This window comes from Dermacentor variabilis, chromosome 2, assembly GCF_050947875.1.
Source record: "Dermacentor variabilis isolate Ectoservices chromosome 2, ASM5094787v1, whole genome shotgun sequence".
In the NCBI taxonomy this organism is placed as follows: domain Eukaryota; kingdom Metazoa; phylum Arthropoda; class Arachnida; order Ixodida; family Ixodidae; genus Dermacentor; species Dermacentor variabilis.
This window is the reverse complement of record NC_134569.1, coordinates 271,558,165-271,570,780: the sequence shown is the minus strand read 5'-3', so window position 1 is coordinate 271,570,780 and position 12,616 is coordinate 271,558,165. Positions and strand designations below refer to the sequence as shown.

The 12,616-nt window shown below is 46.3% G+C and overlaps 1 protein-coding gene across 9 annotated transcripts in view; it reads left to right on the top strand.

Moving 5' to 3' along the window:
* Positions 1-12,616, top strand: part of gwl (serine/threonine-protein kinase greatwall) — a 619,920-nt gene that overhangs the window by 313,264 nt on the left and 294,040 nt on the right. The window lies entirely within an intron of this gene.

Genomic DNA, 12,616 nt, shown 5'->3' with positions numbered 1-12,616 from the left:
CAACATACATGATCTTCACCCAAGGTAATGTTAATGTCTAAAAACTGTAATCTCCCCTGCAAGGGTAGCTCATGCGTGAAAACCAAGCCCCGTCCCTCCTCTTTAAAGCTGTCTAGGACAGTGCTTACACCATCTGTGTAAGTCAACACGTTCAGTTTGTTAAAAACTATTAAAAAATCGTCAACATACCTGAACACTTTTAGTACACCCTTCCCTGTTAAAATTGGCTCCAAGGCGCTGTCAATACAGGTTAAGAAAATGTTAGTAAGCACCGGGGCTACGCAGGATCCAATACAAAGCCCTTGTCTTTGTCAATAAAACTTGTTCTCGAAAGAGATGAACGTCACATCAAGGTAAAATTCTAGCATTTTCATAAAATTGTATATTGACACGCCAGAGGAGTTTTGGAACTCTATTGCACCGTTACATTCTATTGCATCTCTGACAGAACGAAACAAGGCATCATGGGGCACAAAGTAAAACAAGTCTTCAACATCTACTGAAAACACATAACCAATGGAAGTACATTCCTCAAGAAACCTAACAACATCTTTTGAACTCTTTGTGGCGTACGGATCTTCAACTTTAAGGGATGTAAGGTGCTTTTGGAGAAACTTGCTTAACACAATCTGCCAAGTTCCATTTTCGCTGACCACTGTTCTGAATGGCACGGACAGTTTGTGCGTTTTGGCTGTAAAGAACACGGAAAGGGCATTGCTTTTGCTGCTACCAATGTCATTGGCCAGCCTGCTCAGATCTAATTCTTTGCACATCGCAGCCGCCTTGCCTTTCACTCGCGTTGCACTAGCTTTCAGAGGGATGAAGTTCTTCGCAATTGCTTCGCCGGCTCTTTTTTGAGACTCATCCTCGGTGAGCACCACGAACCCACCATCCTTGTCAGCTTGAAGAAGCCGGAGTCTATTCTTCCTGAAATACGACACGACTTTTCCCATAGAATCTTTGCTAGTCAACGTGTTAGTGCTGGTCGTAGATCTTTTAAGCATATCCACACCATCCAGTAGGCATCTTTCACGGTTTTCTTCCAACGCCTTTCCTGCTATGCGCCTATTAAGCGCCAGGAACTCATGTGCTTCTCTCCGTGGCTCGTGGCTGAATTTCGGACCTTTGTTCAACACATGCCTGACATCGTTGGGAAGATCAACGTCTCCGATGACCGTCACCGGCCTTTCCGGGGGCTTCTTGTCCTTCTTCAGAGAAGACTACTGTAAACACTGGTTCAGTGTCTGAGCCCACCAAAACTCAGTCATATTTCTTATAAGGCGTCGAATTGCACGAAGCTTCTTCTCCGCCTGCCATCCCGTATCCACCTTGTAACAAATCGCACGTACATGGTCTTCACATCTTCTAATCTGCCGCCACAACTCTGCTTTCAAGAACCTGCAAACGCGTCTTAGCAGTCCAACGGGTGGTCGCAAGTAACCAAAAAGGGCACTCACGTCTGCTGGAACGAGTCCCTTTCGAAGGCAAAACGAAACGTATCTTGCACGGCAGGTTGAATCAACGATGATGGAAACGATGGCATTCAGTTGAAACTCCGACGATAGGCTGTCGCATAAAAAAAGAGGGCCCTGTATTTTCGAAACATAGTTCAGGACAACATTCATTTGGGCTAGATGGTGCATACTTGAATTACGAAGGAACAGCGCCAACGAAGACGATCACAAGTGGGGAGAACGACACAGGACAAGCGCCAACTTCATCTATCTTTATTCACCGAAAATCCAGCAAATATAAGAAAAATCACAGACATGCGCACAATGACCATAATGTATCATCTGCCAAACCGTTCAAGATAGGACATTTCGTTTTTGAAGAGGGTCACGGAAGTATCACAGTTTTTTCCTCTTTTCTTTATATGGAAGGCTTCCAAAACCTCACGTGCCTTTGTTTCCCTGCTTCTGCCAAGAATCTTTATCTCTCTGAACCGTGGTTCACACTTCTTGCAGTACTGGCATTGTTTTCGTGGCGAATGTTCTGCGGCTCGGTCACACGCAGTGCAAGTTGCGCAATGTTGCGAAAGATGCGAAAGATGCGCACCTCCTTCTTTCAGCGACCGCACATGTTCAGCTGCACGATCATTCACGCATCTGCCCGTTTGGCCCACATATGTTTTCCCGCAGGTCAAAGGTATTTCATATACCACACCGGTGCAGCACTTTACAAACTGCTTTCCATGTTTTTTGGTGCAGTTGCTCCTGGAACCCTGTCTCGCGATGCAGGCGCAGAGCTGAGCTTGTTTTCGAGGAGCCGAAAACACGACTGGGACGCCGTGTCTGTTTGCCACTTTTTTCATATTGTGGGCTATCCTATGTACATACAGAACCACTTCCGGCTTCGCAGCTAGTTTTTCTTGCGCGCACGGTTTCTTAACCATGGCACCTTTGATTTTTTGCAAGATCGCTTCAGCCACTGCTGTGATAACCGTGCTTGTGAAGATCACCGTGGGTGAAGATCATGTATGCTGGCAGTACGCACCTCGAGCACAAAAGGAGCTTCTTCCTTATGCGTCGGCGCATTCAAAAACCGTAAAACGTTCCATTGCAAAACTTTGTCTTGAGTCTGCTCTTGTGAAATCGTGTGACCATGCAATGCGTGCGAGTTTTGACAAGCAAGTTAATAGGTTGGTTTCGGCAGGGTTCCCAAGCACCGTTATCACAGCAGTGGCTGAAGCGATCTTGCAAAAAATCAAAGGTGCCATGGTTAAGAAACCGTGCGGGCAAGAAAAACTAGCTGCGAAGCCGGAAGTGGTTCTGTATGTACATAGGATAGCCCACAATATGAAAAAAGTGGCAAACAGACACAACGTCCCAGTCGTGTTTTCGGCTCCTCGAAAACAAGCTCTGCTCTGCGCCCGCATCGCGAGACAGGGTTCCAGGAGCAACTGCACCAAAAAACATGGAAAGCAGTTTGTAAAGTGCTGCACCGGTGTGGTATATGAAATACCTTTGACCTGCGGGAAAACATATGTGGGCCAAACGGGCAGATGCGTGAATGATCGTGCAGCTGAACATGTGCGGTCGCTGAAAGAAGGAGGTGCGCATCTTTCGCATCTTTCGCAACATTGCGCAACTTGCACTGCGTGTGACCGAGCCGCAGAACATTCGCCACGAAAACAATGCCAGTACTGCAAGAAGTGTGAACCACGGTTCAGAGAGATAAAGATTCTTGGCAGAAGCAGGGAAACAAAGGCACGTGAGGTTTTGGAAGCCTTCCATATAAAGAAAAGAGGAAAAAACTGTGATACTTCCGTGACCCTCTTCAAAAACGAAATGTCCTATCTTGAACGGTTTGGCAGATGATACATTATGGTCATTGTGCGCATGTCTGTGATTTTTCTTATATTTGCTGGATTTTCGGTGAATAAAGATAGATGAAGTTGGCGCTTGTCCTGTGTCGTTCTCCCCACTTGTGATCGTCTTCGTTGGCGCTGTTCCTTCGTAATTCAAGTATGCACCATCTAGCCCAAATGAATGTTGTCCTGAACTATGTCCCCCAACCCCCACCTTTGACTTGCGCGAGGTCGTAAAGCAAGAGTTGACAGTGATGACTACAGCCACGACGCATCTTGCTCTGGTAGTGTGTCCCACACCTACCTACACGGTTGTTGCTTCGCTACCCACCCCTACGTGACCTCCTTGCCTACTGATGTTACCTATGACCATTAGGCTTTGATGTAAACCAGAGCAATTGCTGCACCATCTTACGCTCAGTGGCGTCCACCTCATCCGTTTTTTTTTTACTATGGTATATGCAGCCATATATCTCACTTCTACCACCGTAGCCAGCAGGATGAAAGATCTATTTATTTATTTATTTATTTATTTGTGATACCCTCAGGGTCAACAGACACTACAGAGGGGAGTGGTTAAAATACAAAAAGAAACCAACAAAATTTGAACTACAAGAAGAAGCAGCACAATGTTTCTAATTATGCAATAATAGTTATGAAGAGGCAGAATACACATTACAAAAATATCCTATATATATAAAGTGCCCAGCACAGTACACACAGACTAACACCACGACTCTCTTGTCGAGGTTGCATGAGGCTCTGCGGAGCTCCGCCCTCGACGACCAAACCTGGGCGACCCAGCACGCCTGTGAGGCGGCTGCGAGGCAAGCCCTCGACATCCCTTCATGGGAGGCTTAGGCCCGGCCATCATAAAGTGCTGGTTGTACAATAAAAGTTTATTCCTCCTCCTCCTACAAAGAAGCAGTCCAGTGTTTCTAATTATACAGTAATAGCTATAAAGAGGCAGAATACAACTAGATGTTACAGAGCATTGGTTAATGATGTCACAAATTTTTCATGATCTGAAATTGTTATTACCAATTTGGGAAGGCAATTCCAATCATTTGATGTGCGTGGTATGTAGGACTGTAGGAATGATTCTGTTTTACACAACGGAATGCCAACTTTATGAGCATGATCCAGAATGTGCGAAACGTAATGGGGAGGAAGTATTAGTAAATCGCGCACGTAGGGATGATGATACAGTTTGTGAAAAAGGCTTAAGCGAAGCATCGCACGTCGAGAAGCAAGCGTAGGTAGTTTAACGTTAGCTTTCATTATCGTGACGGTCGCAATTCAGTTGTAATTAGAGAGTATAAAACGGACCGAATTATTTTGTACCATTTCAAGCGAATGTACCAAATTATTATAATGCGGATCCCAAACTGAATCGGCTTATTCTAACTTAGGGCGAGAAAGACTGTTTTATATAGCATTAGTTTGAGAGACGAAGGCAATTTTACAAAGGTACGACGAAGATATCTGAGCATGCGATTAGCGTTGCAGACAACATGAGAGATGTGAGTATTCCATGTTAGATTGCTACTGATGTGAACTCCGAGGTACTTATATAAAGATACGCTGTTGAGTAGTGCATCATTTAAGTGATAAAATAAGTAAACTAGTCATCTCTCTTGAGACTCGCATCAATTTGAATTTTTAGTGTTAAGTTCCATAAGCCATCTATTACACCACTCAAAGACCGCGTTAATGTCAGCTTGAAGAAGAGCGGAGTCATTTGGACCTGTTATTTTTCGGAAAATTATGAAATCATCGGCAAACAAATGAACGGATGAGGAAACGCAAGATGGTAAATCGTTAATATAAATGAATAAAGAAGAGGACCAGGGACTGAGCCCTGCGGTACACCAGAATCGACTGTGCATTCTTCAGAATTCGCGCCGTTAGCTGAAACAAACCGAGAACGATTAGCAAGAAAACTTTCAATCAAGATTAAAAGGCAGGTGATCGAGCTTAAGTAGTCGTAATTTATAAATTAGCAGTTTGTGACACACTTTCTCGAAGGCTTTAGAAAAGTCAAGAAAAATGCAGTCAGCCAAGGATCCATTGTAAAGAATGGTAATTAGTTTGTGTACAAAAAGTGTTAGTTGAGTTTCACATGAGTATGATTTGCGAAATCCATGCTGTGATGGTGCAAAAAGTGAATGCGACTCCAAAAACGTAGCTAGGTGAGAAGCTAAGATATGCTCTAGTATCTTGCATGGTACACTTGTGAGCGATCAAGATGAGGCTATCCTTGGCACGAGAGAGGCCACACTCGCTGACCAGACACCTACTATCTCGGATTGTACTCGTTCCCTCAGCAGCGTTCTCTGTCTCCTCCAGCTGCTCCCAATCTGCCTTGTAGTTCCCATTCGGCCGGACGTCTTTCTCCTTCATCTTATCGGCGCTCTACATCACCGCTTCGCCCCACATCCCATCTTGCCGTCCAGCACTCGGAAAACTAACTGTTGCACTTTTTGGAGGGGAAACTGCTTCCTATTGGTCTTCAAAAATTCTACCTGTTCGCCCGGCCAACATGCTTTATGTAACTGTTGGAGGTGTTCCCACGTCAGCTCTCATCGATACCAGTGCTGCCGTTTCTGTTCTTCGTAGTGATCTGTGTTCACGGCTCCGGAAAGTAAAAACGCCTTATCTTGGACCTATTTTGCGTAGTTGTAATAATGCATTCATTCACCCCAACGGACAGTGTACTGCTCGTGTTCTCATTGACGGCATTTGCCACCACATCGAGTTTATCATCCTTTCAATGTGTATCCATGAACCTATACAGTACTGGGTTGGGACTTCCTACATTCTGCTTCAGCCGTCATTTCATGTAGAGAGGAAGTTGTCCATATCACGGATACAGCGCTTGCACCTGTTACGGACTCTTCACCTTCATGCATGAACTTGGCAATCGCTGTAGACTACGTCCTTTGTCCTGGTCATGAAGACGTCGCTGTAACATCCAATCAGATCGCCGACGGAGACGCTCTAGTCGCCCCTTCTTGTCGCTGTACTTCTCGCGGTGTTCTCATTGCCGCCTGTCATGTCCGGTTTTCACATGGCCATGCCCTTCTGCCTGCTTGCATTACGACCCCAGATCCTGTGATGCTGCCCAAAGGAATCACTGTGGCAACCCTCGCTGACGCTCAAGCTATCTCTATAGTCATGCTTTGCCCTTCTTCATCGCCAGCACCAACCTCAGGTTTGGATAATTCTTTCTCTCCTCCAACCGTTCTTGGTTCTGACCTAACATTTGCGCAGTCCGAAGCCTTACTGGTGGTCTTGACGAAGCACAAAGCCTGTTTCAATAGCTGTTCCCCTGTGTTGAGCCGAACTTCTGCGGCTACACGCCACATCGAAACCGATAGTTCTGCTATAATACGATGACGTCCCTATCGTGTATCGCCTGCCGAACAAAAGGTCATTGAACAGCAGGTTGCTGACATGCTTGCGCGGAAAATAATACGACCTTCATCTAGCCCCTGGGCTTCTCCTGTAGTTCTGGTAAAGAAAAAAGATGGCTCCCATTCACTTTTGCGTCGATTATCGAGCGCTCAATAAGATCACACGCAAGGACATATATCCAATACCTTGAATTGATGAGGCTTTGTACACACTACAAGGGGCAGAGTATTTCTCCAGCTTTGATCTTTTATCAGGATATTGGCAAATTCCGATGAACAAGCCTGAGAAAGAAAAGACCGCATCCGCTACACCAGATGGACTTTATGAATTTAATGTGATGCCTCTTGGGGGCCTTTGTAAAGCTCCCGCGACATTTCAGCACATGATAGACAACGTACTTCGTGGACTAAAATGGAAAACCTGCCTCTGTTATCTAGACAGTATTGTAATCTTTTCGTCTAACTTCAGCCAACATCTTCATCGATTAGAAGAAGTTCTCGAGGGCCTTGCAAATGCTGGTCTCCAGATCAATACTAAAAAATGCAAATTTGCAAGCAACACAATAAATGTATTGGGCCACATCGTCTCAAAAAATGGCATCCAGCCAGACCCCGAAAAGGTTAGTGCGGTTCTCCAGTTTCCTTTCCCCTCAGCAACACAAAGGTCTACGTAGTTTCCTCGGCTTGGCGTCATATCTTCGCCGATTTATATGCAACTTCGCTGCAATAGCAGCTCTTCTACACAAGCTACTGGTTACCTGTGCCTCTTTCACATGGACTAACTACTGCGAGTCGGCTTTTCAAGCTCTTAAGCAACATCTTACTTCCAGGCTTCGATGATCGAGCCCTCACCATATTCCATACTGACGCAAGCACACACTACTTATGCAACGTAATGCAGCCTCTAAAGAGCAAGTCATAGCACATGCCAGCCGAACACTTTCTCCAGGCGAGCAGAACTGCACCATTACAGAGCAAGAGTGCCTGGCTATCATTTGGTTGATTCAGAAATTTCGCCCATACCTTTACGGCTGTCACTTCGCCATTGTCACCGACCATCATGCTCTGTGTTGGCTGTCATCAATGAAAAACATGTCAGGATGCTTAAGATGCTGGATACTCTGCTCGCAGAAATGTTACTTTACAATAACGTACAAGTCTGGAAAAAGTCATCATGATGCAGACGCATTGTCTCGCTGCCGACTCTTGCTCTCTCCCGGTAACGTGCCATCGTCTTCCCCACCATGTTGTTCCGATGCTACGCCTGCCTCACACCAGCTCTCAATAACGCTCCTGGACCAAGTTACGCTTTCATCATGCTCTGATTTCGTCTTGCCTCAGCCTACTGTCGAACTCTCATGGATTGCCTTAGTGCGTTCGCCGAACCACCTAACAGCCGCTTGCGATGCCAACTTCGACAATTCTGCCTTCAACGTGGCATGCTACACTGCTATGTTTACCACTCAACAGGTCACCGATGGTTCTCAGTTCTACCTCGCTGCCTTTGCCTGCGAGTATTAGAGGCACTCCAGGACGACATATCGGCTGGCCACTTAGGCTTTCACAAGACTTGCGACTGCATCAAGACCCTCTGCTTCTGGCCTGGCCTATCCACAACGGTGGCCAAATACATTGCCTCTTGTGCATCATGTCAGCACTGCAAACGCTCGACATCCCCTCCTGCCAGTTTACTACAACCTCTCCCTTGCCCGGTCACATCTTTTGAATTTGTTGGCATTGATTTATTTAGTCCCTTGCCTTTGCCACCCTCCGGTCACCGTTGGTCACTTTGGTCGACCATTTAACAAGATATGCCGAGACTGCCCCTCGGCGATCCGGTACCGCTTCTGAGGTCGCCGACTTTTTCTTGCGCTCCATCGTCTTGCGCCACGGGGCTCCTCGCGTTCTTCTCAGGGACCGTGGCAAGGCGTTCATTTTACAAGTTCTCGAGGAAGTTCTTCGGGCCACTAATACCGTCCACAAATTTACTTCTACCTATCATCCACAAACCAATGGCCTTACTGAGCGCTTCCACCGTACGCTGTCTGACATGATTTCCATGTACATCCGTCCTGACCACACTGACTGGGATAAAATTCTTCCTTTTGTGACATTCGCATATAATACTGCTATTCAACGGACTACCGGCTACAGCCCTTTCTTCCTTGTATATGGCCGATCTCTTTCCACCATATTCGACAGAGAACTGTTTTTCGCACCTTCTTCGCCAAATGCGTCGCTTCCAGAAGATTTTGCTGCCCGAGTTGCACATTGCCATCGAATCGCCCAGCAAAGCACAGCAGCTACCCAAGCAGAGCGCAAACGTCGCTGCAACAACAAATGCCGTGACCTCCATTTTCACCCTGGAGACCAAGTCCTTATGCAAAAAAGAGGCGAGCAGACAGGGCACAAGAGTAGAGTAGTAGACAACACGAACGCCGACTTTCAACTGAAGGGAGCACTGAGACGAAAAAAGAAAGAAGACACAAAGCTAATCTGCGGAAGCTCAGGAATGGTATCACCACGTGTCAGTCAGGTACATGTGCCGGTCTACGTGAGAGATAACTGTTAAACCACTTAATCTCTTCCTTATGTAAAGTAATCGAAGGCTGACTCATGCACGCACTTTCACCATTATAGATATGCCATGCCTCTACCATAAGATGCGTATCTTCGTTCTTATACCTGTACAACATTGCGCATTCATCTAACTCTGGTGTGCAGTTTGTGGGGCCTCTCACACCCGTACTCTTGGGACAAAGGAACGACAACACAGTAGTGCAAACAATCACAAGGGCATTTATTGCACCTTTCATAGATCAGTGCCTGCTAGCCGAGTTGCTATCCACAAAACATGCCGATGGGCGCGCGACAAATCTAGAAGTCTGACTCACCGCGACCGGAAGCGAGCGAATATGTTCGCCCCATGCTGGATCCCAAGGCCTGGTCGTTCGCGTGTATGGTCACGCGAATCGTGGCGCGTTCGAGGGCGGCCACGCGAGGCGGTCTCGCAGAAGCATGGGTCGGCGCGCACGCGGCATACGTCCCCGCCGCGCGCCGACCCGCCGGGCAAGAGCGTCACTGCACGTGCGGCACGACCGTACCGCTTGGTGTCTCGAACCCAACAGCCCGAGCGCCTTGTCTCCCGACGCCCGAGTAACCCCGCAGCGGCGCGACGCTCGCGCCATCTCTCGCACCGCGCTTGTACACTCCAACCGCCGCGGGCGCCAGGCCACGCGGCGGGCGAAGCCGCCCTGCAGGAGACGAGCCATGCGGGAAAACTAGATCTCAGGGGAGGCGTGAGAGTCGCGCATCCCCACAAGTTACAATCTTGGCAATGTAGGGAAAGATTAGAAGGCGATCCACCAGTTAGCGATCTTTTATGTTCCATTAGCCTCTGATTGATACACCGTCCCGTTTGCCCTACGTAAAACTGGCCACAGTTAAGGGGAATTTTTTAAACCACACCCATACAACAGTCAGTAAAACTGTTGTTCTTAGTGTCCTTCACTGTTCTTTTTTTTTTTTTCATTTTACCTGCTCCTTTTTCTTCATAGGGCAAACGGGACGGTGCATCAATCAGAGGCTAATGGAACATAAAAGATCGTTAACCGGTGGATCGCCTTCTAATCTTTCTCTACATTGCCAAGATTGTAACTGCACGCCAGAGTTAGATGAATGCACGATATTGTACAAGCATAACAATGAAGATCCGCGTCTTATGTTAGAGGCATGGCATATCTATAATGGTGACCCGCCGTGGTTGCTCAGTGGCTATGGTGTTCGGCTGCTGAGCACAAGGTCGCGGGATCGAATCCCGGCCATGGTGGCCGCATTTCGATAGGGGCGAAATGCGAAAACACCCATGTACTTAGATTTAGGTGCACGTTAAAGAACCTCAGGTGGTCAAAATTTCCGTAGTCCTGCACTACAGTGTGCCTCATAATCAAGGTTGTTTTGGCACGTAAAAACCCATAATTAAATTTTTTTTAATCTATAATGGTGGAAGTGCGTGCGTGAGTCAGCCTTCGATTACTTTACATAAGGAAGATATTAATTGCCTTAACAGTTATCTCTCACGTAGACCGGCACATGTACCCGACTGACACGTAGTGATACCATTCCTGAGCTTGCGCAGATGAGTTTTGTGTCTTCTTTCTTTTTTTGCCTCAGTGCTCCCTTCAGTTGATAGTCGGTGTTCATTTTGTTCACTTCTCTACTCTTGTGTCCTGCCTGCATGCCTCTTTTTTGCATAATGAACCCTTACCAACTAGCTGAGCTTTCTATTGTTCTAAGACCAAGTCCTACTTTGGACTCCAGTCGGCACTCCAGGGCTCTGTGAGAAGTTCCTCCAGCGCTACATTTGCCCATACACCGTTGTGCAGCAAACATCTGCAGTGGACTATCTCGTCTGCCCCGTTCACTCCATCACTGACCGCTGCCGCCAGAATGCCGAAATTGTTCACGTCTAGTGGATGAAGCCCTTCACTCCCTGCTTAGATAATCTAATCTGCGGCCAGGCTGGCCACTTCCATGACGGGGGAAGTTAGTGTAAGCACTATTAACGTACTTCATCATTTTCATTTGTACATAGCCATCATCATCTTCCCTGTTCTACTTCTTCGCGCATGAGTTGGGCATTGCCTTTTTTGGAATAAAAAGTGCTGCACAGCTTGGTCAGTCTTGGTCTTATACTACTAGAACTAACCGTGGGAGTGTTAGCCACCGCCACTACTCACAAATCTTGACGGCGGATGTGGAACATCCTTTCTGCTGCAAGCGTCACGAGTATGTTATCTTTTTGGGTGAACGCAACAGGTCAATAAAGCCCCACATACTACCTGAAGGCATGAATGTTGCCAGATTCGAGATCCTCATTATGTAATGAACGAGAAGAAGAGGGGTTAGCCGAGAGGCTCGATTTTTATTAATAATATCACAAGAAGACGACAAACAAAGACACCAAGGACAACATAGGGGAAATTACTTGTAATTACTAATTGAAACAAAGAAATTATAAATAATGGTATTGAAAGTCGATAAAGAAGCAACTTGCCGCAGGTGGGGAACAATCCTACGTCTTTCGCATTATGCGTGGAATGCTCTACCAATTGAGCTACCGATGTTCCATGTCTGCCGCCTAGGTTTGCGAGTTATGGCACTGGCTAACACTCCCAGGGTTAGTTCTAGTAGCAACACATAAATACCCTGGAAAGTAAATGGGAAAACGGCACCACGGTAGCTTAATTTGTAGACTATCGCAAGCTTAATGCGAAAGACGTGGGATCATTCCCCACCTGCGGCAAGTTGTTTTTTATCCAATCTCAATTTAATTAATTTATAATTTCTTTATTTCAATTATTAAGTACAAGTAATTTTTGCTGTATTGTCCTTGGTGTCTTTGTTCGTTAGCTTATTGTGATATGATTAATAAAAATTGGGCCCCTCTTTTAACCCCCTTTCTTCTTGTCCCTTTCTTTATAGATATCTTCCTACTTTTCTTGTGTAGAATTAAGGTAGCTGTGAAATCTCTGTAGAGAACGTCCAAAACATTTGCGTAGGCAGTCTTCACTCCTTGTTTGCGTAAAGCCTCTAAGACTGCTGGTATCTGTACTGAATCTACTGCTTTTTCGTAATTTATGAAAGTCATATAGAGAGGGTGATCATACTCTGCGGATTTCTCGCTTACCTGATTAATGACATGCATGTGATCCATTGTACAGTATCCCTTCCTGAAGCCAGCCTGTTCCCTTGGTTGGCTAAACTCCAGTGTCGCCCTTATTTTATTGCAAATTATCTTGGTGGATATAATACTGGGAGCAAGCTAATCCACCTATAATTTTGAATTCGTTAAAATCTCCCTTTCTGTGGATTAGTGTACTCTGTGTTC